Below are 26,028 nucleotides of genomic sequence, written 5' to 3'. Positions count from 1 at the left end.
GCTCAGGCCGAAGGGGCCAAAGCTCCCTGGGGGAAGCACTCCTCGAGGTAATGGTCGAAGTGGGAGAGGGCCGGCACATTTTGTCTTTGCTCCTCTAGCATCTGCTTATATCCCATTGGCTGGGTCACCTAGTTAAGTCCAATACCAGTGGGTGGGGGAGTATAAAATGTGCCCATAACCCAAATGATCCTGCCACTCAGCAGCTGGGCAGTGGCGCGCGCGCACATACTCTTCCTGGGATCCTCCTTTCCTTCCCCTGTGAAGTAGGAAACAGTGCACAGCATGTATTGGTTGTGAGCATGCGCCAAGATAAGGCCTGGGGGGGGGGGGTTCCAGCCCAGTGTGCACAGGAGGTGAGAGTGGCTGATTCCCACGGCCCGTGTCAAGGCTGGCAGGGCTGAGGCTGCCCATGAATCCCGGGAGTTTTGCTCCCCAGCTGAGTGGAGGTGGGGGTGGGGGGAACTTTCTTCTCCATGTTCCATACAATGAGGCATCAGCAACGCCAGCTCAGGCCCTGCTGGTCCACACGGGCCTGCAGTGGGGCAATGAGGGGACCAGTCCTGATGACAAGCAGTACTGAGGGGGATGGGAGGAATCTTCCTAGGATGCTTCCAGCCCTGATTTCTGATTCACCACCACCCCCTCCGAGGGCAGTTCCTTGTCTTTATTTACCCCCACTCCATGGTGGAGCTACGTGCAACCGGCGTGCAGATATTTACACACATGCGGCATCCATCTCGGCAACTCTACAATCACTCCTTATGGCCCCCAGGGCACCCCCACACCCGGCCTGTCACTAGAGGCTCATTCAACATACGACTGCAGCTGCAGACCTCCAAACAGGACTGGACGCTTGCTGTTGACAGGCCCCAGGGGCGGGGCATCGGGCTCTGACCCCAAAGCTGTCCCAGTCTCTGTCCTGCCTCTTATCATGTGGTCGGAGCACTCTATGCACCTTATTACTGTCCCTCTGGCCTGGCCTGTGGCCCGGGGACCACATCTCATTCATGTTTCTCATATCCCGGCTAAATGGTTGGCCTCAGCAAGGGATGCGGGCTGGACCCGAGGGGAGGCCTTCCTGCAACATCACTGCCGCCTCCAGGGCAAGTCACAGGTCCTTGGCAGCCTCCTCAGCAGGCCCTGAACACCTCTGTTTCATAACCAGTGTGACCCCCAGCAACCAGCTCCGCCCTCCCCAACCCCCCCCCCCCACCAAGGCCTCAGGATTCTTCATCTGGAAAACTGGAATTTGTTTTTTTTTTTTTAAACTTCTGCTGACAGCTTGAGAATCTTGTGATTTATACGATTAATATGAGAAGCAACATCATTATTCTGTTAATATATTATTCATTTCACTAGTGATCTATTCTCTCCACACCCAGCTCAGAGAGTCAATTTTCCCTCCCTGCTATTTTAATACAGCCGCATTTTAAATGGTGAAAACAGTACATTAAACATGTATAAGATGTAATCTCATTTAGAATGTGCTCTTCCAGTGGATTCACCTCATAAGCATAAAGACAACAATGCTGCCTGGTCTTATCGGGGGCCCACTCCAGTGGGCAGCTGAGAACAAAGTCGAGCTCTAATTAAGGAATACGTTCAAACTTCTGATTTGGGTGTCAGGCTCATCCGCAAGGGGAATCGGCTCTATCCTGGGCTACCTAGACCGTACCCACTCTGAGCATATCCTTCCCAGACCCTGCCTCTGACAATGTGACACTGGGGGGGGGGAAGGAAAGAGGGGTTCCTAAGACAGTGGGACCCTCATCTTTCACTTAATTAAGAAGCATGTGGGATGGCTGAAGCATTCCTGATGAGCTCCATCCTTCCTCTTATAAATCATAAATTAAACCATAAATCCAGCCCTGGGGCTGCACAGGTGCCCCTACAGGCCATCTGAACCAGCTGTGTTGGTGGAGATGTGTTCTCTACACAAGGCCGAAGGAGAGATATAAGGGAGTTGTGAAATGTCCCAGAAGCATCAGGTCATTGTCATTACTGCTGGGATATGGGGGTACAGGGAGTCCACGCGATGGGTCTTAACCTTGAGGAGCTTCTGGTTGACCCAGATTAGTGACTCACCCTAGTCTGGAGCTGGAAGGTGCCTTAGAGTCTGTCCATGGTGCTCTATGGGCAGAGGATTGAGAGCCGTTATTTTGAGCCACCACTGGGTGGCTTCCTGGCGGAGAGGGTGTTTGGATGGCACAGGAGAGACAGAATTTTGCCAGGTTGGGCTCACTGGGCAGCCGGCAGCAGCAATGACATGAGTGACAGCATGAAAGTAGGGTAGAGCCAGTTTGCAGAGGGCTTCAAACTATAAGCCAAAGAGCTTGGACCCACTGCAGGCCATGGGGAGCCACTGCAGATTTCAGAGCTGAGGAGTGACCAGTCAGAGCTATACAAGTTCACATTCCAGAATCCCATAGCTAAGTGATGGGTATCGCTGTCCAGGTACTTTCTGCAAATAGCTCAGGGTTAAGATGGGCGAGGTGGAGGTACTCCTGTGCTTTTTTCTCCACAGGCAAACTCTATTTACCCTTCAAGACCTTGCTCAAGTGGCCCCTCCTCTGCCAAGTGCCTCCTCTAACTCCATTCTCTGTCACCCCTGAGCTCTGTCCAGCCCTCTGCAGATGCTGACCAAAAATCAGCCCTGGCTCTGAGGGTGTGATCCACAAAGCAGCAGGCAACCGTTGGCATCCAAGCAAGGTCACAGCATGAGGCAGGATGGAAGCCCATCTCAGCCTGGGCTCCTCCAGAAACAGACCCTGGGACAAGGAGTTGAATGCAAGTGACTTATGTGGGAAGTATCCGAGGGGCATTTGTGAGGTGGCCAATGCAAGGTGAAGTATCAAGCAAGGTCACACTACAGGAACAACCCGAGGCTTCTGGAAGTCGTGGGAGACAGTACAGAGCACACATTTTGGGGTTACCCACCCTGGGGGTGGGGATGGCAGGGAACCAGGGTACCAGGGTACTGATGCACCAATGCTCTCAGCTGTAACCAGTTGAGGACTGGCTCTGGAGATTTCCGGCCAGCTGTGTGTCCAAGGGAAAGTCCTCGGGCCACGAGACACAGAGGCTGGCAGGTGGAAGCCCGTTGGCCAGCACGCAGCATCAGCCACTGGACCTTGTGGGAAGTACTGTCTGCAGGAAGGACAAGTGTGCAGTCACAGGGCTGGGGCTTCAGAGAGACAGGAGCCAGGGGCACATGTCCGGCCCCGTCCTGCCCTGTCTGTGGCTTGATCACCATAAAACTGTTCTCTGCTGAGAGGCTGGTCCAGCATGCCAGCCAGGATGACTCACCTCTCCCCTTCCAGCACAGCTCCCGCTGCCTCGTCTGAGGGCTGTGCTGGGAAAGGGTCCTGCATGGAGAACATGAGTGTGACATCAGCAAGCAGTCTGGGAATGATTTCTGTCTTCCTCCTGCAAGTAGGCTTCTGAGACACAGGGTCCCGTTTGCACTCTGATGGTTCCCAGGGTTCACATCATGCTGTGGGGACCAGACTGCCTACTCGCTGGAAGATGCTTCCCTGCTCTCCTTGCAGGTGAGAGCAGCCTGTCTGCTAATTACCCTCCCAGGTGTGTTGCTCCTACTGGAATGAGTACCTCTGGGCAAGGACTGAATGTAAGGAGACTCCAGTCTTGGTGTCCGGTCCATGGACCTGCCACAGAACCCCAAATGGGCAAATGAGTGGTGGCCATCCCCCAACGTGCACCACCAATGCACGGATTAGATCCAACGTTCTCAATGGGGCGACGGCACTCCCAAGGGGTTAAAATTAGTTCTAGGAGGAGAGTCCAAAGAAGTCTTAGCTATTACAGTGGTGTGTGTCCATCCAAAGCTCATCGCTACCTGACAAAATCATATTCCCTAGTGTTTAGTTTCATGGGGGATGGGTCAATTATTCTTTAAAAATGTCTAAAAAGGCTCCTCAGGAAGGTGATAATGGAAAAAAAGGTGAGAAACGCTGGACATGAGGGAGACTGTATGACACCAGCTCACATCCGTGCCCATTCATAGCTCCGCACCAATCACACTTACCTGACTTGGGAGACAAGCGAGGGTTAGGGGCCAAGCCTGCTGGACGAGATGTCTGTTACAGAAGGGAGGAGGGGGCTTTTGGATCCAGGCCCCCCCAGCACTGGAATGGGTGTGTTTCCTGGGCAGGAGCCCCTGTGGTTACAGAACTGAAGGGCAATGGGGTACTCGAGAGATGTGTCCCTGAGCTATTCATTCCTCGGTCGAAGGCAACAGTCTCATGCCACGAGGGTGGGCAGGTTAGGTGTTGGTCCTCCTCCAGGCAGCTCTCCAATGTCCCTTAATTCTTGTTTCTGCTATTAGAGGAGCAGCAGTAATGACTGTCCTCTGGGAGCCAGCACATGATGCTTGACTTCCTTTCCCGGCAATTGGAACGTTTCATCTAACTTTCTGTTGCTTACTCAGCAAACTGGCAGAAAGGGCTATAGAGCACCTCCCCCCCAGCTGAGTGGCTGCATCCCCGTCGGAGGTCAGCCCTCTGCCCTGGTCCCTCGGCACCCTGGAACTCAGGAGCCACATGGTCAAGAGTCGGGTTGCCCCCAGCCCTGTGGCCTCCTTGGGATCACATGTGTGAGGGTGGACATCGGGGCTTCCTACGGATGGCTCAGCCACCTGGGCTGTGCTCAGTGACAGAGTGGCCACGATGCTGTTCTGCGATCACCAAGTCCTCAGGTCAGAGCAAAGCTTTCCGGCTTTCGAGCTCTGTGGCAGTTGTCAGTAAAGATGTGAGAGGAGAGTCACTCAGGGTGGGCAGGTAATGGCAGTCCTCACTTACAGCTCTCCTAGGGCCTTGTGCAGCTGCAGACAGCTAGGGCCTCCCTGGGGTGGCATCTGCCCGATTCTCTGCAAGGGCCAGACTCTGCAATGGGGCAGAGGGGATGTGGCAAATGAGGTTTGTGTGAGCTAGCCTGGGAACCTGGCAGTTGACTCACCAATACAATCGGGGTGCCCAGGGCAGATCTGGGGGCTGGGGCTGTTTCCTGCTGGGCCCAGGCCATGCTGGGGACTCCTGTGTGGACACAGCCTTCTCCGGAGCTGGCAGGCCTGCATCCACCTGACCGCTGGACTATGGGGAGCTGGAAGAGGTTGGTGTGGACAGAGACGGGCTCTCCTCCTCTTGCCTTCCTGGCCCCACCTGGGCAACTCCTTAAACCTCCCTGCACCCCTGGAGATGAGCAGCCGTGCTGGATGGCCTCTCTGGCTGAACCCTGTGATCCAGAGGCACCCCAATTCCCCATCGCTGCTAAATCTGCATCTGTGGGGCCCAGCCCTGAGCTCTGATCTCTGGGAGTTTGGCCTCTTGGGTTTGGTAAGTTGCAGATTTGGCTGCTTGGGAAGGACCCCTTGGCCTCTGTGGTCTGGGCTTGGCAGCCCCTAAGCCAGTCCTGTGGCTACGTGGTTTCTTTACTTACTCCCATCCTGCCTACCTCTCTCCCCCTCCCTTTCTCCCTACCTGTCCCTTCCCTGTCACCCCCACTCCACCCTGCTAACGAGTCCCAAGGAGATGCTATGTGCTGGTGTCGCCTTTTGCGTTGGCAGACCAGAGGCCCTGAGAGCCCCTGGCAAGTGTGGCTCTGCTAAGTACAGCCCTGACTCATGGTTTCCATGGCAATGGCACTCTCGGTAACAGCCTTGGCTTATTGCCAGGGCAGATGACAATTGTGACAGCCAGTCAGCCCGCATCCAGCTGTGCTTGCAGCCAGAGGGGACAGGACACTGAGTGAGGGGCAGCTCTCCCATCCCTCTCTCTGCCCAGCCAGGGTTCAGCCTGGAGTGCTGAGCCCCAGGAAGCTACTCTTCTGGCCTGGACAGCCTCAGCAGGGATATGGAGGGTTAGGAGGACCCTGGCATGGGGACAGGACCTATGAGCAGGCCAGACTATGCCATTACCTTGGTGCGCAAACCTGGGCAGGATCTGTTCTCTTAGGGCCCCATCCACACGAGGGCTGGGCAAGACCACCCAGTTGCAGGGCCCTCTGAATCTCCTGGGAGGATATGCCTGCTTGGTATGGAGGGCCCACTTCCCCTCAGTGCCAGTGTGAGCCGTGCCCCTACCTGAAGCCTTTCTCATCCGAAGTCCTGGTCACACTCCCTGGACTTGGGTGATTGGGCTAAGTGGCCTCTCTGTGACACCATGGCTCACAGGGGGAGCTAGCCCTCCTTGAAGAAGGCTTATTATCCTGACACAGCCTGGTCTCCCTGTAGCCCCCCATTAAGGGCCACTCACGGGGTCATGCCAGGGCCCCTAAGGTTGCAATCTCTTTGAGTTCTGCTGCTTCTGACAATTCCACAATTCTTAGTTCTAAATACTGAAGAAAGGACAGCAGAGTAGATAGAGGTGGTTGGGAAAGGGTGCCTCCCCAAAAGCCTCCTACACCAGAGCCTTGCTTGCGGTGGCCACGTGAACACATGCTTCTTGGGGCCATCTCCCACTGATGTTTCACAACGGGTTCTCTGCAGATTTCAGCCCCAAAGGAGGTGGAGTGTAAACCCTACAATTTCATTTCTCCACTACCAACTAACAGACTGCCCCCAAACAGCCATCCTAAAATGTCTCCCAGTCCTGTGGGCTGGCTGGACTTAGCAGTGCAGTTCTTCTTCTGATCCCACTGAAAGCCTCCAGAGAGTGGCTGGGCTGGTGTCATCTGTGGGCTTGACTGGACCCTGAGACAACTGGACTTCTCTCTGCTGCGTGTGGTAGGAGAGTCCACCTCTCTGGGTCATCCTCCTGAGACCTGGACTTTGTAGATGGGGCACAGAGCTCCCCAAGGTGCAGGATCCAGGAGGGAAGCAGCTGAAGCTGGCAGCCCTCTGACAGGCCAGACCTGGAACTGGCATGACTCTGCCAAATTCTTGTCACAGGGTTGGCTCCAGGGGGGGAAGGACCACATGAGAACATGAACACCAGGAGGCCGTGGTCCACCGGGGTCATCTCAGGAGACTGTCCCTTTGCCCCTGACCCATGGATGGGAGAATTGGGTGCAGGCAACTTTTGTGATTTAACCCTTGATTCAATGAATAGTATCCTTACAAGAGAAGAGACCACGCACGCTGAGTAAAGCCATGCAGGTCAAGAGCTAATGTCTGGGGTGAGCTGGTTGTGCAGCAGGGATTCAAATCCAGATTGCTTAGGCTTCCAACACAAGTCTCTGCCATATGTCCAAGGAGAACTCTGAGCACCCAGCGGCAGCGTTTGCCATAGCACTCAGAGAAAAGGGCAGGGTTGGGGATGACGGCTGTGGGGGTAGGGAATGTAACTGGATGTGCTGCCTTGGGTCCCACTGGCCTCCCAGTCTCCTGGACTATGGTTGATTGCTCACAGAGACCCCTGGCCACGGCTGCTGCTCTCTGTAGGCCTCTTGCCTCACTTGTACCATGGGACCCATTCCCCTACCCACTAAGGCCCCTGGTAGTTCCAGGGGTCCTCGGATGCCATCTTTCTCTTTCCTCTCCTTTGGCTGAGGCTTCTGCTGCTTGTGAAGCCATGGGAAGCCGCCACTACTTTGGGTGGCCCTCTTTCTAGCTGCCTCCTCCTGGCCCTGGAGCTCTAGCAGCTTAACAACCCACAGCATGCCTCAGCAACTTCCCACAGTAGAGGTCTCCTTCTCTCTCACGCCTGAGCCTGATGTGGGCTGAGTGGGTGCTTGCTCCACACAGTCAGACAGGGGTCCAGGCTCCTTCCATGGAGTGGCTACACTTTCCTGTGGGGCTCTGGGATCCGTGGAAGGAGGGTGGGTCGAGGAGGATTTGATGGGCCAGACTTGCCTGGTAGGGGGGCTGGGAAGTGCAGTCCAGCTATGTGTCCCGGAGTCACACAAGAAACAGTCTCCACTCCCAGCACCACTGATGCACGCACACAGATCTCTGCATGCCAAAACGTAGATGTGGAAAGACGTGGAGGGGAGGGCCTAAGGTAAGTCCCAGAGAGGGCAGGAGGGGAGAAGCAATCCTTGCAGGAAGCATAGGAGAAGACCCTGCCCTTTCTCACTATTGGCCCCCTGCCTGGGAGCCTGTGGCTGGTGCTCAGAGAAAGCTGAATTTGCATGCCAGTCTTCCCTTTCAAGGCTGGCACTTCCTGGCCTGCTGCCCTGTGGAGCTCACAGAGGCAAACCTGGACCCCAGGCCAGCTGTTGTAGTTTCCAAACCTTGTCCCTGGGCAAGCCTGGCTGTCCACCTCCTTCTCTGAGCACCCCCAACCCCACACCACACAGCTCCCCCCAACCCTCCACACACACCAAAGTCCCTGGAGTTTCCCATCAGGTTCAAGCCTGACCCCTGACTCTAGCACAGAAATGGAGTTAATTCCCGCCATCTCCCTGGAATCAGTTGGCATTCAATCCTGGATGTGAGCCCTGATCTGTGCAGTGTGGGGGCTGGAAATGAGCATTTCTCCCCAAATAATAACATCAACAGCAACCTAATTCAAACTGAGCCCGTGCCTGCTGAGAGCTTTCAGCACCTCCCTGAGAGGGTTGGAAACTGGGCTGACACTTGTGGGTAGAACTGAGCCTCAGGGGGGGTTGAGCAGACCATGGCTGGCGGGGAACAGGGGGTGCAGATGTGCAGGGGCAGCCGAGGGAACACGCCCACTGCTCAGGCCCTTGGGAGCTGCTGCTGGCATTCACTATACAGACGACGTGCTGGCTGCCAGCCTGCTGTCCAGCTGGCTGACGCTGTAGCGTGGGGTTGCTGGTGGGTGTGTTCCACTGTAGCCTGCTTCTGGGGCAGGGGCAGCTCCTGGGCTTTCAAGCCAGCAGCATCTCCCAAGTCCAGTGCTGAGACTCTGCCCATGGGGACCTGCCACACTCACAGGGGATGGGGGTGGGGGGTGCTCCTCAGCATCATTTGCATGCTCCAGGTGTCCCTTGAGTTTGGGACCTCAGGGGCCGCATGCTTATGGGGGGACCAGGGCAGGTTCAAATCCTGGCCCTACCTCCTCTCTGTTATGTAACCCTGAGCCAGTCTCGCAACCACTCTGAGCCGTGATTGTGTCATCCATATAGTGGGGACAGTGGCAACTTCCTTGAAAGACTGTCTTACGGGATTAGAAATCCCATGTAAAGCATCAGCACCTGAACACTCCAGAGGAGTGAACACTCCACGGCTACTGTTGTCATGGCAATGAAGATACTACAGAGGAAGAGATGGCTCCTGGACTGGTCCCTGCCATGCTCCACTCTCCTACTTCCTGCCTGGCCTTGCCCAGCTGGATCCCAAGAAATAAAAGGAATGGGACCTGCCCTCTCCAGATTGGTCGTTTTTAGAAAATCTTTCTGGTGCCATATTCATCTTTCCTGGGTCTCATCTGCAAAGTGAGCGGTGGGGGCCACCCCAGGGCTCATAAGCATTGGGGTGGTATATCCCAATCCTTGAAGAGTGTTTGAATGAAGACAGGAGGAGGGCCTCCAACAAGGCTCCCAAAGCTGACTTTTGTAGGGCAGGGTGGGGCATTTCTAACTTCACAAGCTCTCCAGGTCTCTAGGAGCCACTGGCCAGGTGGCAGAGCAGGTGTCTGCTACACTACTCCTGCTTTAGGACACATTTATCCCTCAAACAGAATTGCAGACTGGCACTGCCCTGGGATAGCTCTTAAGGATCATTCTACACTCCAGAGAAAACTGAGGAACAGGCAGGCCAGGCTCCAGCCACAGCTCATGGCCTCAAACAGGCTCCATTGGCACAGAGCTGCCTGGTCCTTCCTTCATGGTCCTTGACCCAGACCCAGTGTCCCCCACCCCTCCCTGTCTCTACATGTCCAGTGACTGGTCTGTACTGCTCATACCCTCTACCAGCCTCTGACACAACGGGACACAAAGAATGGATTCAGCAATTTGGCCTCTGTGTGTGGCATTGGCCTTGATGCCTCTCTAGAGCCCTTAGTTCTCAACATAACCTCGTGTGACAGGTGCCCAGGGCTCTCTCTGCCTGGTGGTTTATTGAGGCAGACCCCAGCATGGACTGCGTCAGCATGAGGACACCTGGGACAACCAGTTCTGGGATTGCCCAAGACACAAAGATGGCGCCCAGTGGACCATCTTGCCCATCCTGGAGACAGAAAAGCCCCTTAACCACTAGTGAGTTGCTTTACTGATTCATTTTTGTTGATAAAAGTTACTGTTTTGACCATTTTTAGGTGTACTGTTCAGTGGCATTAAGCACATTCACACTGTTGTGCTACCATCACCACCATCCACCTCCAGAAGGTTTTCATCTTCCCCCAAATGAGACTCTGCACACATTAAACACTGACCCACCCTGCTCCCCTCAGCTCCAGCCCTGAGCAAGCACCGTTCTACCATCTGTCTGTATTTGACAACTCTGGGGACTTCATACAGATGTGACTGTACAAGAATTCTCTTTCTACGACTGGCCTGTTCTACCTAAAATCGTGTCCTCGAGGTTCATCCATGCTATAGCACGTGTTCAAATTTCCTTCCCTTTCAAGGTGGGATATCGTTCCGTTATAGGGATAGATCCCATTTTGTTTATCCGTTGGTCTGTTGATGGACATCTGGGTTGCTTCCTCCTCTTGGCTCCTGTGAGTAACAGTGCTATAAGCAAACATTCCTTCAAGTTCTTGTTTCCATGTTTTCTGGGTACATATCTAGAGGTGGAAGTGCCAGATCACACAGTAATTCCACGTGTAGAGGGCCATTCTGTTTTACACAGTGGGAGGACCACTGCCTGTGACACCACAGTGAGGGGGTGAAGGGGCGAGGGGCAAGTGGCATGGAATCGGAGGTGGGGAGCACGGGAATCATCTGGAGGTACCAGGGAGCTTCTGGCACCCAGACCTCATCCCTACTACTACCGCCCTTCTCCCAAGTGGCTTCACCGTGCAGCCGTCTCTGGAGCCCCCAGGCTCCCCAGGGTGCATGCTGGTTCCTGAAATCTGTCATCCCGTGGGAGGTCTCCCTGGCTGTTGGGACCTCCGCACTCTGCACACATGGGTGGCTGGGCCTCCTGAGAGACGGAGACGGTCCAAGAGTTCGACCGGTGTGTTGAGGGCCAGCCAGGCCGTAGGAAGCACCTCTGGTGGTCTTCTCCTCTCAGCCCTGGACACTTCCCTGCCACAGCTGCACCCCCTACTGGCAGGTGTCTGCAGGAGTCCAGCGGCCTCTGGCTTTCCAAACACAGGAGTCCTTTCTTCACTTGTGTCCCCTCCAGCCCACCATCCACTCATACCTGCCGTCCTCCTGAGCTCAAGCAATGGTGCCCCTTTCTCCCTCTCAAGGACCCTCTCATCTCAGGCACTCTTGAGGACCACCTGAAGCCCGGCTTTGTTTTCCCAGAAATCACGACTTGAGTTTGGCCCAATTACAGGGAATCTGTTCTCTGCTCACCAAGACGCATCTGGTTAGGTGTTTCTTTGCCACGATTAACTGTCTGGTTCTGCTAACTCGTTCTGCTATTTACACAAATCTGCTATTCACACAAACTCTCTAGCCTCAGTTTCCCTGCTTGTAAGGTGAAAAGGTGGACTCCAGGTCTCTGTGATGCATCCTAGCTCCTTCTCTTTGACTAAATGACTTGACTTTTAATGATTATTATGTTTAGTATGACTTCATTTCTTTTTCATAGAGAACTTTCACAATGGCATTACTCACCCACTTCCACAGGCTGGCACAATGTGACCTGCTCCGATGACTCAGGGTCACTCAGCATGCTACTACTTCTGATGGGGTGGTGCTGATCTTCCTCTGGGTGCATGAGCACTGAAGGCTGGTAGATCTACAAGACAGAGGTTGTGGCAGGAAAGGAGAAAAGAACCAACATCGGTAAGTAATACTGCATGTCAAACACTGCATCCCCTCTATTGGTGGTCTACTGCTTTGTAACAAATTACCCCAAGAGTAGTGGTTTAAAACAATACACATTCATTATCTCATATTTTTCTGTGGGTCAGGATTCTGAGCACAGCCTAGCCCAGATGTTCAGCTTACTTGTGATCAAGGCTCTCACTGTGATCAAGGTGTGGGCCAGGGCTGGTGTCCCATCTAAAGGTTCAGCTGGGGTGGGTTCAATTCCACATTCAGTGACTTGGTTATTGGCAGGATTCCATTCTCTAAGGGCCTCAGTTCTTTCCTGGCTGTTGATCAGAAGCTGCCCTCTACTCCTCACCATGTGGTCCCTCCATGGGTGGTTTACAAGATGGCAGTTTGGATTAAGGGAGGGACAAAAGTTGACAAGCAAGATGGAATCTTTTTATATCCTCATCTTGGAAGTGACAGCTCATAACTTTTGCCATTATTTTTTTAAGAAGTGAGTCACCAGGTCCAGCCCATACACCAGCAGAGGGGATTTCACAAGGGTAAAATCTCATAGGCTGCCCACCACACTCCCCATCAGGTAGGATTTATTATCTTGAGATAAGGCTCCAAGCTATGCCCTGATGCATCCTGGTCCTACTGGATGCAAACCTAGGCTTGCTGGTTTCAAGGCCCTGATCCCCCTTTCACACTTAGCCATGTGGGGGTCTTTGATCTTTGCAGGGTTCCTGTCCCTTCTGACCTCTGACCATCCCATGCTTGCTACCTACGAATCTCCCCTGCACACATAACATTGAGTGTACACTGGCCTAAAGTGGGAGCCAGTGCAGCAGTCAGGGCCCCTTGAATCCTCATGTCACTAGTGCATGTCACGTGGGAGGCAGCCTGGCCTGAGCACCTCCAGCTCTGCCATAGGTGTGCTCTTGATCCACATATGGAGCAGGACATCCACAGATGCTGGGGGCCAACAGAACAGCCCTGTGGCCAGTAAGTAACAGTTGGGAGCTGGAGGATAAACCACTGGCTTCTACTTTCTATAGGACTACTCTAGAAACCTCATGTAAGTGGAATTGTACAGAATCCGCCTCTCTGTGCCCGGCTTATTTCACTTAGCACGATATCCTCAAGGTTCATCTATAATGTGGCATGTGCCAGGATTTCCTTCCTCTTTAAGGCCAACTAATATTCCATTGTATGGATGGACCACATTTTGTTTATCCACTCATCTGTTGATGGGACATGTGGGTTGCTTCCACCTTTTGGCTCTTGTGAATAATGCTGTTATGAACATGGGTGTACAAATACCTCTTTGAGACCCTGCTTTCAAGTGTTTTGGGTAAATACCCAGAAGTGGAATTATTGGATCATATGGTGGTTCTATTTTTAATTTTTTGAGGAACTCATCTACTTCTTGCATGCATTGCCATTTATGAATTTGCAGGGGAGCCAGGTGCATGCGGGAAGAGTCTAGCATTTCCTTCAAAAGGCGTTGGCAGTATGGCTCTGGGCCGTGGAGGTGGGCGAGGCCCATCTGCCTTCTCACTTTCTTCAGGCATTGCTGGTGAAAGCTGACACTTTGATCTCATCAAATTTCCAAAGGAAAGAAAAAAAGGAGCTTTGATGGGTAGGCAACATGACACAAAGTCTCCTCTGGATAAATCTCATGATTTGGAGGAAGGAGAGAGTCATAGGGGGATTGCCTTTGCTCTACTCTGTACAATCCAGGTCCTGAAGCTTCACCCCAAAAATGCTGGTTTGCAGTTTTTGAGATCTACCAAGGCAGGATGGGAAAAAGTTATAATTCCATTATTCAAAGTGTAGCTTAGTGGGGGCAAGAACCCAGTTCTGCACACCATTAACACATGTGGTGATGGCAGGGGCAGCACCCCTGCATTTGCACCAAATCAAACTGTCTGGACTCAAAATAACTGTTTTCATACACATAGGCCTCATGGGGGGCGGGCAGTCCATTGCAATCTAACTTTTAAATGTTAAAAAAAAGCCTTTGTCATGTTTTAGGGGTAGATTATCACCAATTTGCTGACAGTTTTGAAAATATCTTCCCATTGATACAATGCATTAAGTTTCAGGGAAGACAAGGACAGGGGATCCCTGGGTGGCTCAGCGGTTTAGCACCTGCCTTTGGCCCAGGGCGTGATCCTGATCCTGGAGTCCCAGGATTGAGTCCCACATCAGGCTCCCTGTTTATCTCTCTCTCTCTCTCTTTCATGAATAGATAAATAAAATCTTTAAAAAAAAAAAAAAGGGAAGACGAGGACAGCCATTGTGTGATGGGAAGAAGGGCCGATGAGGGCCAAGAAGACCTCACTTTTGACACAACCAGCACTGAAGAGCTTGTTTTGGGTTTGGGCAGATTTAAAACTCTGTGCAGAGGATGGGAGACCACCAGGAAAATGGCCGGGAGCTGCTCTGAATCTTGCTTTGCAATGAACCCGGTTCACCAAGAAACCTCTCCCTTCTGATCCTTCTTTCAGTCTGCTGAGTCCTGAATTGAGCTCAGGAGCCTGTCTCCTGCTTTGGGGGCAGTGCCCTTCTTGGGTAAACAGTCCTGAGGGCCTCTGGGGGTATCCTGGAGGAAATCTTACCAACAGGTTTAGGTCAGAAAAAGAAAGTCAGAGGGGCAGAAATTGATTGCCTCCCTGCCCCTTGACCCAGGGGACTCAACCATGGGAAGGAGCACAGACTCAGGGCAGTGACACCGTGGTCTTGCCATGGGCTGGAGGTTCTACTGACATTCCATGATCGCCACTGGCGATTAGCTGGGGCCACAGGCCTGGGATTCCTGCCTCAGGGCCCCATTAGCTCATCTTTGGAAGCTCTAGGGAGATCCAGGCTTGCATAAGGCTAGGAATTGAATTACTTCCTCTCTGGAACAATCGACAATGAAGCCCAGGATGGCTTCCTGGTAGAGAGCAGGGCTGAATGAGGAAAGACACCAGAACTGCAGCGTTTCCTATACTCTGTCTCTGCTTACCATCTCAGCTGCCCTAAAGAAAGGACTTGTACTCACTACTGTTTACCAACCACCTTCAATGTGTCCGGTGGTCTCTATGCAGCATTTCATTTGATATGGACTGAATTACATCCCCCTCCTCCCCTCAAATTCATATGTCAAGGTTGTAACCTCCATCTCAGCCTCCAGACTGTAAGAGAATACATTTCTGTTGTTCAAGCCTCTATCTGTGGTTACTTCATTACCAAGCGAAAGAATACATCTTTTAACCATTATAACAGCCCAGGGAGGTGGGAGGAAGAGGTTTGGTGAAGTTGGAACAGCCTGGCAGTGCCCCTGAAGCCAGTGGCTACTGTCCCCTCCCTGCAGGCTCCAGCAGAGTCAGTTTGTTTCCTGGGATTGTTCTAGGCTGAATGGGCAGCAGCTGGATTGGCTGGGGTCTCCTCCCCCCCCGCCCCCCCCCCGCCCCCAACCTGTGGATGAGGTTCAGTTTCCCCTCCCACTATGTCCCAAAGCACTGTCTGTGTCCACAGTGACCATGTGGGCTAGATCGATGTCTTTGCTGCTTCCCAATTTGTGAACTGCAGGAAGCAAGAAGGATAGCAGAACAGCCAGGCTCAGACCCAGGTCTGAGCCAACAGCACTTAGGCCAGGGAAGCAGCAGCCAGAGGGTCCCGGAGCGTCCCAGGCACTGGATGGCAGCCAGTGGCATGGTTCGAAGGCTAGGGGAGGGGGCCAGAAGAGCCATGTCTCATCTCAGCGTGGGGGTCTGCACCCACTGGAGGCTGGTACAGCCCAGGTAGTGCCCATCAGCGGTCTATACTGTGCCCTTTGCTAGGAAAGGCCAGGCCTCCGGCTGCTTGCTGGGACAATTCCAAGTGCTTTCAGGTCCTACCATAGGATGTCTCCACTGGTGGAATTTATAGTTTACGTTTGTTTCTGGACCTCCCAGCAATCACCGCTGACAGGCATCTGGCACCTTCAGCCTGTGCCAGCATCCCCACGATACCTACTACCCCAGGAGCTCTAAACAGTGTGTCTCCTTTCCAGAGACCTTAAAACCCCATCAGTAATTGGTGTGTTCTCAGGCATTAAAGAGAAAGCAAGGACGGGATGCCTGGGTGGCTCAGCGGTTGAGCATCTGCCTTTGGCTCAGGGCGTGATCACGGAGTCCCGGGATCGAGTCCCACATTGGGTTCCCTGCATGGAGCCTGCTTCTCCCTCTGCCTGTGTCTCTGCGCCTCTCTCCGCCCCCCCCCCCCCCCCCCGTCTCTGTGATGCAGATCACCAAAGAAATGGCAAATGCCAACAAGATATGTGAATAATAAATAAAATTTTAAAAAAAGAGAAGGCAGGGAATTCCTCTCTCTTCTTGGGTGTGTTATTTATTAGTTGTTTTCCTAGTTTCTCCTCCTCTGCTTCGTGGAGGCAGCATTATCACATGTGTGTGATATGCACTTTCCTGGGCCTGCATGCTGGGTGGGAAAGTCAAAGACGGCGCCTTCGCCTCCGAGAAGAAAGAGTACATCCACTGTGTTGCCCCAAGAATCTGTCATAACACATCAGGCACAATTTCCTCTGTGGAGTTTGGACTAGAATAAAATTGCTTACATATTTGTATTTCAGTCAAGGGCAGGCTCTTCCTTCATTTGTAATATTATCTTCAAATAAAAAAGAGAGTGTTGGGGTGCCTGGATGGCTCAGTGGGTGAAGCATCTCTGCCTTTGGCTCAGGTCATGATCCCGGGGTCCTGGGATGGAGCCCCACAGTGGGCTCCCTGCTCAGCGGGGAGTCAGCCCCTGCTCATGATCTCTCTTTCTTTCTCTCTCTCTCTCAAATAAATAAAATCTTTTTAAGAGGAGACTGTTGGACATCCCCTTTGCTCTCTCTCTCTCTCACATGCGCACATCACATGCAGACACACACACACACACACACACACACACACACACATGTGTCGCGGGCAATGAGATATTTTAAAAAGCAATGTGTTGGGCATCAAGTCTAGCCAAGTTTGAACCCTGGGCCCCACCACCTACTTGTTATATGCATAACCTGACTTGAACAAAACTGACCTGACAATTAGCTTAAGTGAAGGAGGATTTACCGGAGGTAAACTGGAGGTGACAGGTGATTAGAAAAGCCAGGATGGAAATGGGCAGGAGGCAGAGAGCTCAGCAGGACCCAAGAAGCAGGGACCATTGTGACAGCCTGGGAAAAGGCTGGTCACTACTGAGGACCAAGATAAGGCACCATCCCACAGCTCAAGGCTGATGAGACCCGGGAGTTAGAGCCAGATGGACAGGACTGGTTCTTCTTCTGACCCTGCTGACCTGGAGAGGAGAGCTGGGGAGCGCCTTTGGCTCTAGAGGCAAGGACAGGTAGGGGAGGTGTGACACAGATCACCGAAGAAATGGCAAATGCCAACACGGTATGTGGCCGCCTAGAATTCTAAAGGAGGATTCAGAATCTTGGCTCCATGATGGATCTTAGGGGTCTGTAAAACCCCTGAAACCACGTGCAACAGTGTGTGTGCGCACAAGAAAGAGCACATGGATGCCTGTAACTATGTGCATCTATGGGAGGAGAGTGTCCATGGCCCTCATCAGGGTCTTAGTGGGTCTGTCACCACCACTCTCCCCAAAAAGACTCAGAATCACTGCTTGAATCACCTCCATGGCCACCCGGGGCCTCACCCACAGCACACCTGTGTAAGTGGCCTGCCTGCCCCCATCAGCCCCTATGGTCCATTCTTCAAACAGCAGCCGGAGGAGCCCTTGGAAAAGTCACAGGTCTCGGCGTGTCCCACTCTGGCATAAGATGCCCCCAAGATTTCCCTTTCTCTTAGCTAAGATCTGAACCTTCCTCCAAGGACAGCAGGCTCCTGATGATCCTGCCCCTTCTCAATTCTCAATCCCCTGGGTGTCCTGTTTTGGCGAGACCAACACTCCAGGTTACCTGGTGCCATGGGGCTTCCTAAGGTTCAGGACTTTCAATGCTAAAACTGGGACAGTCCCAGCAAACCAAGACAGCTGGTCACCCTAGCTCCATTCTCTTCAGCTCTTGGCAGCCCTGCTCCCTTCTCATTAACGACCAGCCACCCTACCCACAGCGAGTTAGGTGCCTCTCATCTGTGCACCCACATGGCCCCATACCTCCTGTCATAACGCCCACCTTGCTGTATTGAAATTGTTTATTTAATCATCTCTCTTTCTGCTGCCTTATTCACTGCAGCATCCCTGAACCAAACATATGATCTAGATTGGCTGAATAATGTGTGTGGTCGGGACAGGAAGGAGCAGATGATTCCACGCTGAGCAACACTGATGTCTCCTCCCCTGCCTAGGGACCTGCCTTACAGGGGGCAGCTCTCTGGTTCTGGCGTCAGTCAGGAACATCTGATTGCCAGCAACAGAAAAAAAATTTCTGAATATGGTAAGATGCCCTTGTTATTAGGAGGCTTGAAAGGAAGCTCAGAGCTGAAGAGGAAGCAGATTCCCTACAGGAAAATCACCCAGCTGACAGAGTATGTCAGGGCTCACTGACAACCTTGGGATTCAAATTTCAGGGATGGGGCATCCAATCAGCACCTTAGCCAGAGCAGGTGGGGGCATTGTGACAGCCACTCCCAGGGTATTAAGCCGTTAAAGCTGCCATTAAAAATCCCACACACGGGTGCTGGCCAGTTCAGTCCATAGAGCATGGGACTCTTGATCTCAGGGTTATTAGTTTGAGTTCCACATTTGGTATATATAGCGCTTACTTAAAAAAAAAGTACACAAACTAAGTGACATCAGTAAACATCAGAAATGTATTGTCTCACAGTTCTGGAGACCGAAGTCCAAGATCAAGCATCGACAGGGCCATCTTCCCTTTGCAAGCACTGGGGGAGGCCCACTCCAGGCCTCTCACAGCTTCTGGTAGTTCTTGCCTTGTGGTTATATCACTCCAGCCTTCTGTGTGTGTCTCTGCCTGAATCTCCCACTTTTATAGGGACACTAGCCCTATAAGATTAGGGGCCCAGCTACTCCAGTATGACCTCGTCATAACTAATGATGTCTGCAGTGACCCTATTTCTAAATGAGGTCGCATGCTCAAGTACTGTGGGTGAGGACTTCAACACACCGATTTGAGAAAGGGGAAACAATTCAACTTATAAAACCCACCAAGACAGAGTACAGGGAGCAAGGGGACCCTCATAACAAAGTGAGGGTGCCATCCCCAGAAGAAGGGAGACTGAATGCTGGGTGGCTGGACACCAGCTGCCCTGGTGGCTACAAGAGATCCCTTAGCTGATCAGGTGATCAGATGGTGGAGGACCACGGTGTCAATCAACACCTTTCTCCCATACTTCAGGCTGTAAGAACGCAGACTTCAGGCAAGTCCACTCGGGGCACCCACTCAGCGGGCATTTACTGAGCACCTGGAGCTCTGCCCAGTTCTGGTCAGGCACTTGAGCTACAGCAGTAAAAAAAGCCAGATAAAATCCCTGCCCTCTTGGGGTTTCCATCCCCAAACCCCTGATGATCTCCTTCCAGAGGGAAGTGGGGCTTCACCTTTCCCAGTGGGCTCCTTCCTGCTGTGGTTTCAGTGCTCAGAGACAAGATTCCCTACAACACTTCTCCTGGGGGGACAGTGGCCACCTGAGATGTCAGCTTCTATCCCCACCTCCTCCATCTAGTCTCCACCCCCCACCTGCACCCCAGTGTCTTTCTTTGTCTCGGGAACTAAAACAGGAGGTGAGTTTATCAGACACAAATTGCTCAAGGACCTCATTCATTTTGTGCAGTAATTAAATAGAAGCTGTTTGGAAATATGATTATAGATGGGCCCATCAAAGCAAATTAAATCTTTGAAGAGTAATGGCCTAATTAGCTTCCAGATTCTGCCATTAAAAAAAAATCCAAATGCCCTATTGTCCCAAACCAGGAAATATCGGGGCCCAGCTGTGAAAGGCATCAGAGGTGGCTGTGGATTCTGAGAGGATGAGGGGCTGCAGGTATTGACCTATTTATCAGGATTAACCTGGCTGGTCAGACTTCTGTTCCTTGTTTAGTTATTTACTTGCTTCAGAGGATGGTCGTTTCAGTGGACATTTATGTATAAAGTATGCACTGGGGAGCTTCTGGGCTCAAGCTCCTATCCACCCCTCCGCCTACCCTCCTTGCTCTGCCAGCCCCAGGACTCTGACCTCTTCCCATTCCTTTTTTTTTTTTTTTAAAGATTTTATTTATTTATTCATGAGACAGAGAGAGAGAGGCAGAGACATAGGCAGAGGGAGAAGCAGGCTCCATGCAGGGAGCCCGACATGGGACTCGATCCCAGGTCTCCAGGATCACGCCCTGGGCTGAAGGCGGTGTTAAACCACTGAGCCACCCGGGCTGCCCTTCCCTTTCCTTCTTAGAGCTGCCTCCACACATCTGTCCCGTTTCCTCAGGCTCAAGCTCGTTTCTGCCGCTGTCTGCCCCACCCCGACCCTCCTCACGTTCAGTGTTCCCACTGACCTTGGAGCGAAGACAGAAGAGGTGCTGGAAAGTTCTGGGATGCATGGGCATGTCTCGGGTCCTGTCTCTGTCTGAGCCCGAGCTCTGCACAATGGATGCCCCCGTGGGCCTTGGGCTTCCCCTCTGCCCTGCTTTCCACGGGTATAGCACCCTCCTCCAGCACCCACCCTCCACGGCTGGAAGCATTGCCTTCGGGGGTCACCCTCCAGCTCCCCTCTCTGCACAGGACTCTTGCGCAGTGGCACACAGACTTTCCCACGCGGAACTGCCACGTGGTTCAGGCCTGGCCAATCAGAACGCTTGACCTCTCTGGCCAAAGTGATTGGCCAGCGGTGGGCATGTGACCTCAGCCAAGCCAATCAGAAACGGTCTTTCACGTGGGCTTTTCCACGGACTGGCTGAGCCGGAAGTTGGCGTTTGTCGAGCTTCCCCGACGATGGTGAGTCTTTGGGAGAGTCCAGCCCCAGGCTGGGGGAGTGAGGCCCCAGTTGGGTTGGGAGTGAGGCCCTCCAGGACTGTTCGGTTACTACATGAGCCTTTCATTTTTCACTTCTGCCAGTTTGAGTTGGGATGCTGGCAATTGAAAATGCTCTAGTTTGCAAGCTTGTGCCTGTCAGCACCCCCGCCCCAGCAGGTGCAGTTGCCAGCACATTGCCAGCCTCATGGGGTGCCCCTGAAGCACCCTATCTTTGCTCCCCCCCCCCCCTCCGAGAATGACTTTTTGGGAGCTGCATCCCTACAAGTCCCCTCACAAGTGGATAGGACTTCCTCTGCATCCCCAAGAATGGATGTTATGATCCATGGTCGAATTTTATTAGGAGAAACTCTTGTGGGGAAAACAATGGGGAAGAATTCCGGGAAAGCTGCGGGGCACCTAAGTCCACATGCAAGGCAGACCCTGAGGCAAGTCAAGAGTCGGGGAGAGGATGTGGCATGGAGCATCTTAGATGCTATGTAGGCTAAGGGAGGCTGAGCAGGGCTGCTGGGGAGGCGTGGAGCCCCCATCTCCCACCCTGTCACCCTCAGTCACCAGCTGGGATCTGTGGGTCCCAGAGCACAGCCGTGGGGTCCCTGGGTCAGTCCTGCTCTCTGGAGGGGTAGGTCTGGAGGAGACTCTCACACTGGGGGTCTCAGCCCTCCCTGAGCAGGATCCCCAGGCTGGACCTGGAAGAGCAGAGTGTCAGGGCACCAGCCTGAGCTGGTCCTGATGGGGACCCTCTGTGGGCCAGGGGCCAGCTCCGACTTGACCACAAATTCTATCTAATGACACTTATCTGTTGCTAAGAAAGGACTTGGGAGCCCCACTTATTGTCTCTGTAGTGCCCACATCAGACATGATTTGTTGAACTCAGTGTCTATAAAAGTCTCTCCAAGGGTGTGGTGTGGTTGGAAGTCACTAACTCATTCACTCTTCATATGTTCATTTGTTCATTCACTCACTTGCTGGGCACTTTCTGTGGCCAGTTGGAAAGGTGGATATTGGAGTGAATGAGCAGGTTGTGGACACTGCCATCATGGAGCTAGAGCCTGGTGGGGACTGACAAAAATAAAACAAAAAACTAATAAAATGATTACCACTGTCATGATCAAGAGGGATTAACTGTGTGTGTGCCTGGGGGGATGAGAAGGGGAGAGGAAAGAGACACTGCCTGGGACAGGGTGGTCCTCTCTGAAGAGGTAACACTTATAGCTGACATTCAAAGGGTTAGGAGTGAGCCCCAGAGGGGGTTGGAAGAGGGGATATGAACAAAGGAGAGACTGGTTCTCTCCTCTCTGGGCCTAGAGAGCTACAGTTTGTGGGGTGTAGGCCACAGAACCAACAGCCCTCCAGTGGTGGTGAGAAAGCTAGGCTGGTCCTGCCTACAGGGGAGATCTGCTCTTTGAGGTGCAACCAGGGTACCCCATGTTAGCTGGTGGGACAGGCCTGGCCTCCAGCAAGAAGAGTCCACAGCCTGGAGGCCCATTGGGGTCCTTTGACCAGAGCCTTGAACTCCCCACCTCCTCCTTGTCAAGTCATCATAGACAAGAAGACACAATCACCACTGACTTAATAATAGCTCGGGGGAGGCAGAAATACTACATGGGAAGTTATCGTTGGTTGTGAGATACATGCAGATTTCAGGAACATTAAAATATGGAGTCTTAGAACCGAGGAAACACAGAGATTGAAAACCCCTCCAGTAGTGGAATGGATTGTGCCCCCCCAAGATATATCCACGTTTTAACCCCCCATAACCTGAGAATATGACCTTAGTTGGAAAATGGATCTTTGCAGATGTAATTAAGTGAAGGATCTTGGGATGAGATCATCCTGGATTAACAGAGTGAGCCCTAAAGGCAATGACAAGTATCCTTGAAAGAAACAGAAGAGAAGACACAGGCACACAGGGGGAAAGATGCAGAGATTGAAATGATGCTCCTACTAGCCAAGAAATACCAAGGATTGCCGCCAACCTCCAGAAGCCAGGAGAGAGAGGCAGGGAATGGATTCTCCCTTAGCACTGCCAGAAAGAACAAACCCTGCTGACACCTTGACTTTGGACTTCTAGTCTCTAGAACTATGAGAGGATAAGTTTCTGTTTTTATAAGTCACCAGTTTTTGACAATTTGTTACGGCAGCCACAGGAAATCATATAGCCTCCAAGATGGGGAACAATTTAATAGGGTTTCCAGAGGCTTTCAAGAATGGGCTTTGGGTGCACAGATGACACAGCCAAAGAGGGGGAGCTGTATGCACGTGTCCAGGCTCAGAAACCAGTAGGCAGGGAAGCCTGTGTGTCCAGGGCCCTTGGGTCCCCTGTATGGCTCAGTGCTCCCCAGAGGGCAGGTTGGGCTAGGAAATGACTATCCCTGGAAACATCTGGAGTAGCCTGCTGAGGCAGGAAGGCATCTCCAAGACCCCACTTTCATCATTATGAGGTAGGACCAACAAACACACATGCTGAAGTTAAGAGTGGACACTGGTAGGGGTCCCATTACATGTCAGAGTGTATGTGCATGATCTCTTGTAAGCCTTACCATAACCCAGCAAGAGGATGAGCTGTTACTGTCCTCATTTTATAGCTAAGGAAGTTGACCACAGAGACATCAAGTCACTTGCCCAAGGTCACACAGCTGGCAAGTGGCAGAGCCAGGAATGGGACCTCTGTTCCCATCTCCATGGCACTACCAGAGGTGTTAGGCCTGGCGCTCCTGGTAATGACCTTCAGAGCTGCTCCTGGAGACCAGAAAGCAGGGTGCTGGAATGCAGGTTCTTAAGTGAGGTGTGCACCAGAATGATCCGGGAACTTCTGCAAGACCAACCCAGGCCTCACCCTGTGCGTGGGGATCATTAGTGTGCATTTTGTACACCCTGGGTGACACTTCCAGGATGAGTCTTGAGAACCCCCAACCAGGAGATTCCTCTGATCCTCCCAACACCCCAAATTCCTCCCCATGAGGCAGCGGGAGTGGAGAAGGTTTGATTTATTCATGTTCATTACAGGTTAGCTTTGCAGAGCTGTGGGGAGGATGGGCTGGCAGGCCGGGTTGCAAATGAAAGCCAAACACATTCTAAATTATGAAATGCACGAAAAACCCCGGAAACCAGGCTCTTTCATTCAGATCCGGAGGACTGGATGCCGTATCCTTGGCAACATGGTTCGAGAAAAACAAGCCCCCTCCCTTCAGTCAGTGTGGAGAGGCCCAGGCTTCCATCTTGGGACAGGACTCAGGGCCTCTTTTCTGTCTCCTGTTCCCACATTCCCTCTGGATCAACCTTGTATGTGGCTGTTGATTTGTGGGGCTGGGAGGGAGGCCAGCAAACAGTGCGATTCGAGAAACTTTCTGGACACAGTGTGAAAAATGCAGACCTAAGGCTCACGTTGATCTAATTTCCGCAACTGTTGCAAACCAATTCCCATTCCCCAATTTCCTTAATCTTTTTGATAAATGGGCCCTATAATTACATCTCCTTTTGAGATGTCCAACAACAAAAACTCTAAGCCTGGGAGGTAAAATAGTTGCTTTGTCATCGCATTATTCAAAGGCGACAAGGAACACGTTCAGGATAAATTTTGCTTTACATTTAATTTACTCCGTATTGATTTTCATCAGTGTGATTTAAGCAATTACCTCTGAGCTAATTCTTAGTTAAAAAGAAGTTAAAAGTTATACATTGTAGACATTAAGATCTTGGAGCTTCCTTTTTTTTTTTTTTTAAAGATTTTATTTATTATTTATTCATGATAGTCACAGAGAGAGAGAGGCAGAGACACAGGCAGAGGGAGAAGCAGGCTCCATGCACCGGGAGCCCGATGTGGGATTCGATCCCGGGTCTCCAGGATCGTGCCCTGGGCCAAAGGCAGGCGCCAAACCGCTGCGCCACCCAGGGATCCCGAGATCTTGGAGCTTCCTGATGGGGTGTCTTGCTGCTCCGTCTCTATTTTCACAATGATCCAATAAAATGGTACAGGCTGGCGGGGGGCAGCCACTGTGGGAAGAGTGAGTGTACCTCCCACAAATGGGGCAGGGGCTGAGTTGGCTGTGTGGTAGCCCCACCTGGCAGGTGGATGCCCTGAGATACCACAAGGTTAAGTGTCCCAAGGTGGGAGGGAACTGGGGTCTTGTGCCTCCCCATGAGAGGTGACAGGTCGCCAGCGATGTCTCTCCAAGTCAGCGATGGTGAAAGCAAACCGAATTCCACGGTGTGCTTTCCCTTGGCCCTCATCCTGTGAAGACCCACCGTGTTCATTGCTCGTTGACAGACAGATCTACCTTGGCTCTGTCCCTTGCGAGGTATGGTGGGGGTGATCGGAGAGGCTCTAGGACCTATGGAGAAGGTGACTGGATGGACAAAGAAGGAGGTGGGGGTGGGGTTGGGGGTGGGGGCGGGTAGGATATGAAAACTGATCAGACACGAGGAAGAGGAGACAAATGTGGAAAAGGCAAACCCAGGTGGCCCTTTGGGGAGGACTCCTCGCTCCCACCTCTGCTCTACAGGACAGGCTACCCCCTTAGTGTATGTATGGGTAAGTGGGCCGTGTCGGGGAGACACCAGCTGTGAAAGAATGTTTAGTAGAGGAGGTACGGCCCCAGGAGGCAACGAGGAGGAAGATTGGATGTAAAGTAACAGTGACTCTAGGTGCTACTTATGGAGCTCTGTTGGGAAAGGCAGTCATTTGGTCCCTGCTTGGTCACATAAGGGGATAGACTCTGGCCTGGAGAACTTTTTTCTCAGGAAGTGAGGAGCCCACACAGCCCTACAGGGCTTATTCCCTTATTCCCTGTAGCTATTTCACACCCAGTGCCCCTTTGTTCCTGAGGGTCAGTGGCCCTCAGGCATGCCTGTGCAGTGTCTGTATTTTAGACCCCACACCGCAGGGGAGTGGGTCCCTTCCACTGCAGCAGGAAGTGGGGTGCTTGCGGCCACGAAGGGGCTGTGGAGTAGATCCACGGAGGATGGATGCACTGCACAGGGCTGGCGCTCATGCATCCTCCCCTCTCCAACCTGCTGCAAGTCAACACTGCAACCACTTGAGCCCAGCGTGTGTGTGTCATCTGTTCTCGGCTGTCCTCATCTCCATCACGCGCTGGTCTCTTCCCTGGGTGGCACTTACTGCCTTTAACCTTGACCATGTGTGTGTCTCACTCTGTCCTGTGGCACCGCCTGGCCGCCCAGGGATGTGTGAGACAAGCATGTGCTTAAATCCTCACATGTGAAACTGAGGCTCAGGGAGGGGTGTGGCTCTAGGTATTACG

At 52.5% G+C, this 26,028-nt stretch overlaps 2 long non-coding RNA genes across 2 annotated transcripts; one reads left to right on the top strand and one right to left on the bottom strand.

Moving 5' to 3' along the window:
• Positions 1 to 1,225: 1,225 nt before the first annotated feature.
• On the bottom strand, positions 1,226 to 20,558 carry LOC140638907 (uncharacterized). The gene is made up of 3 exons (XR_012035864.1): positions 20,290 to 20,558; positions 11,650 to 11,773; positions 1,226 to 3,365 (listed from the first exon to the last, which is right to left on the bottom strand). It is a non-coding gene; the product is annotated as an uncharacterized lncRNA (long non-coding RNA).
• On the top strand, positions 5,734 to 11,822 carry LOC140638906 (uncharacterized). Its single transcript, XR_012035863.1, has 3 exons — positions 5,734 to 5,936; positions 9,046 to 10,116; positions 11,662 to 11,822. It is a non-coding gene; the product is annotated as an uncharacterized lncRNA (long non-coding RNA).
• Positions 20,559 to 26,028: the final 5,470 nt, after the last annotated feature.

The sequence above is a fragment of the Canis lupus genome, chromosome 8 (genome assembly GCF_048164855.1).
Source record: "Canis lupus baileyi chromosome 8, mCanLup2.hap1, whole genome shotgun sequence".
Classification (NCBI taxonomy): domain Eukaryota; kingdom Metazoa; phylum Chordata; class Mammalia; order Carnivora; family Canidae; genus Canis; species Canis lupus.
This window is presented reverse-complemented; position numbering and strand designations above follow the sequence as displayed.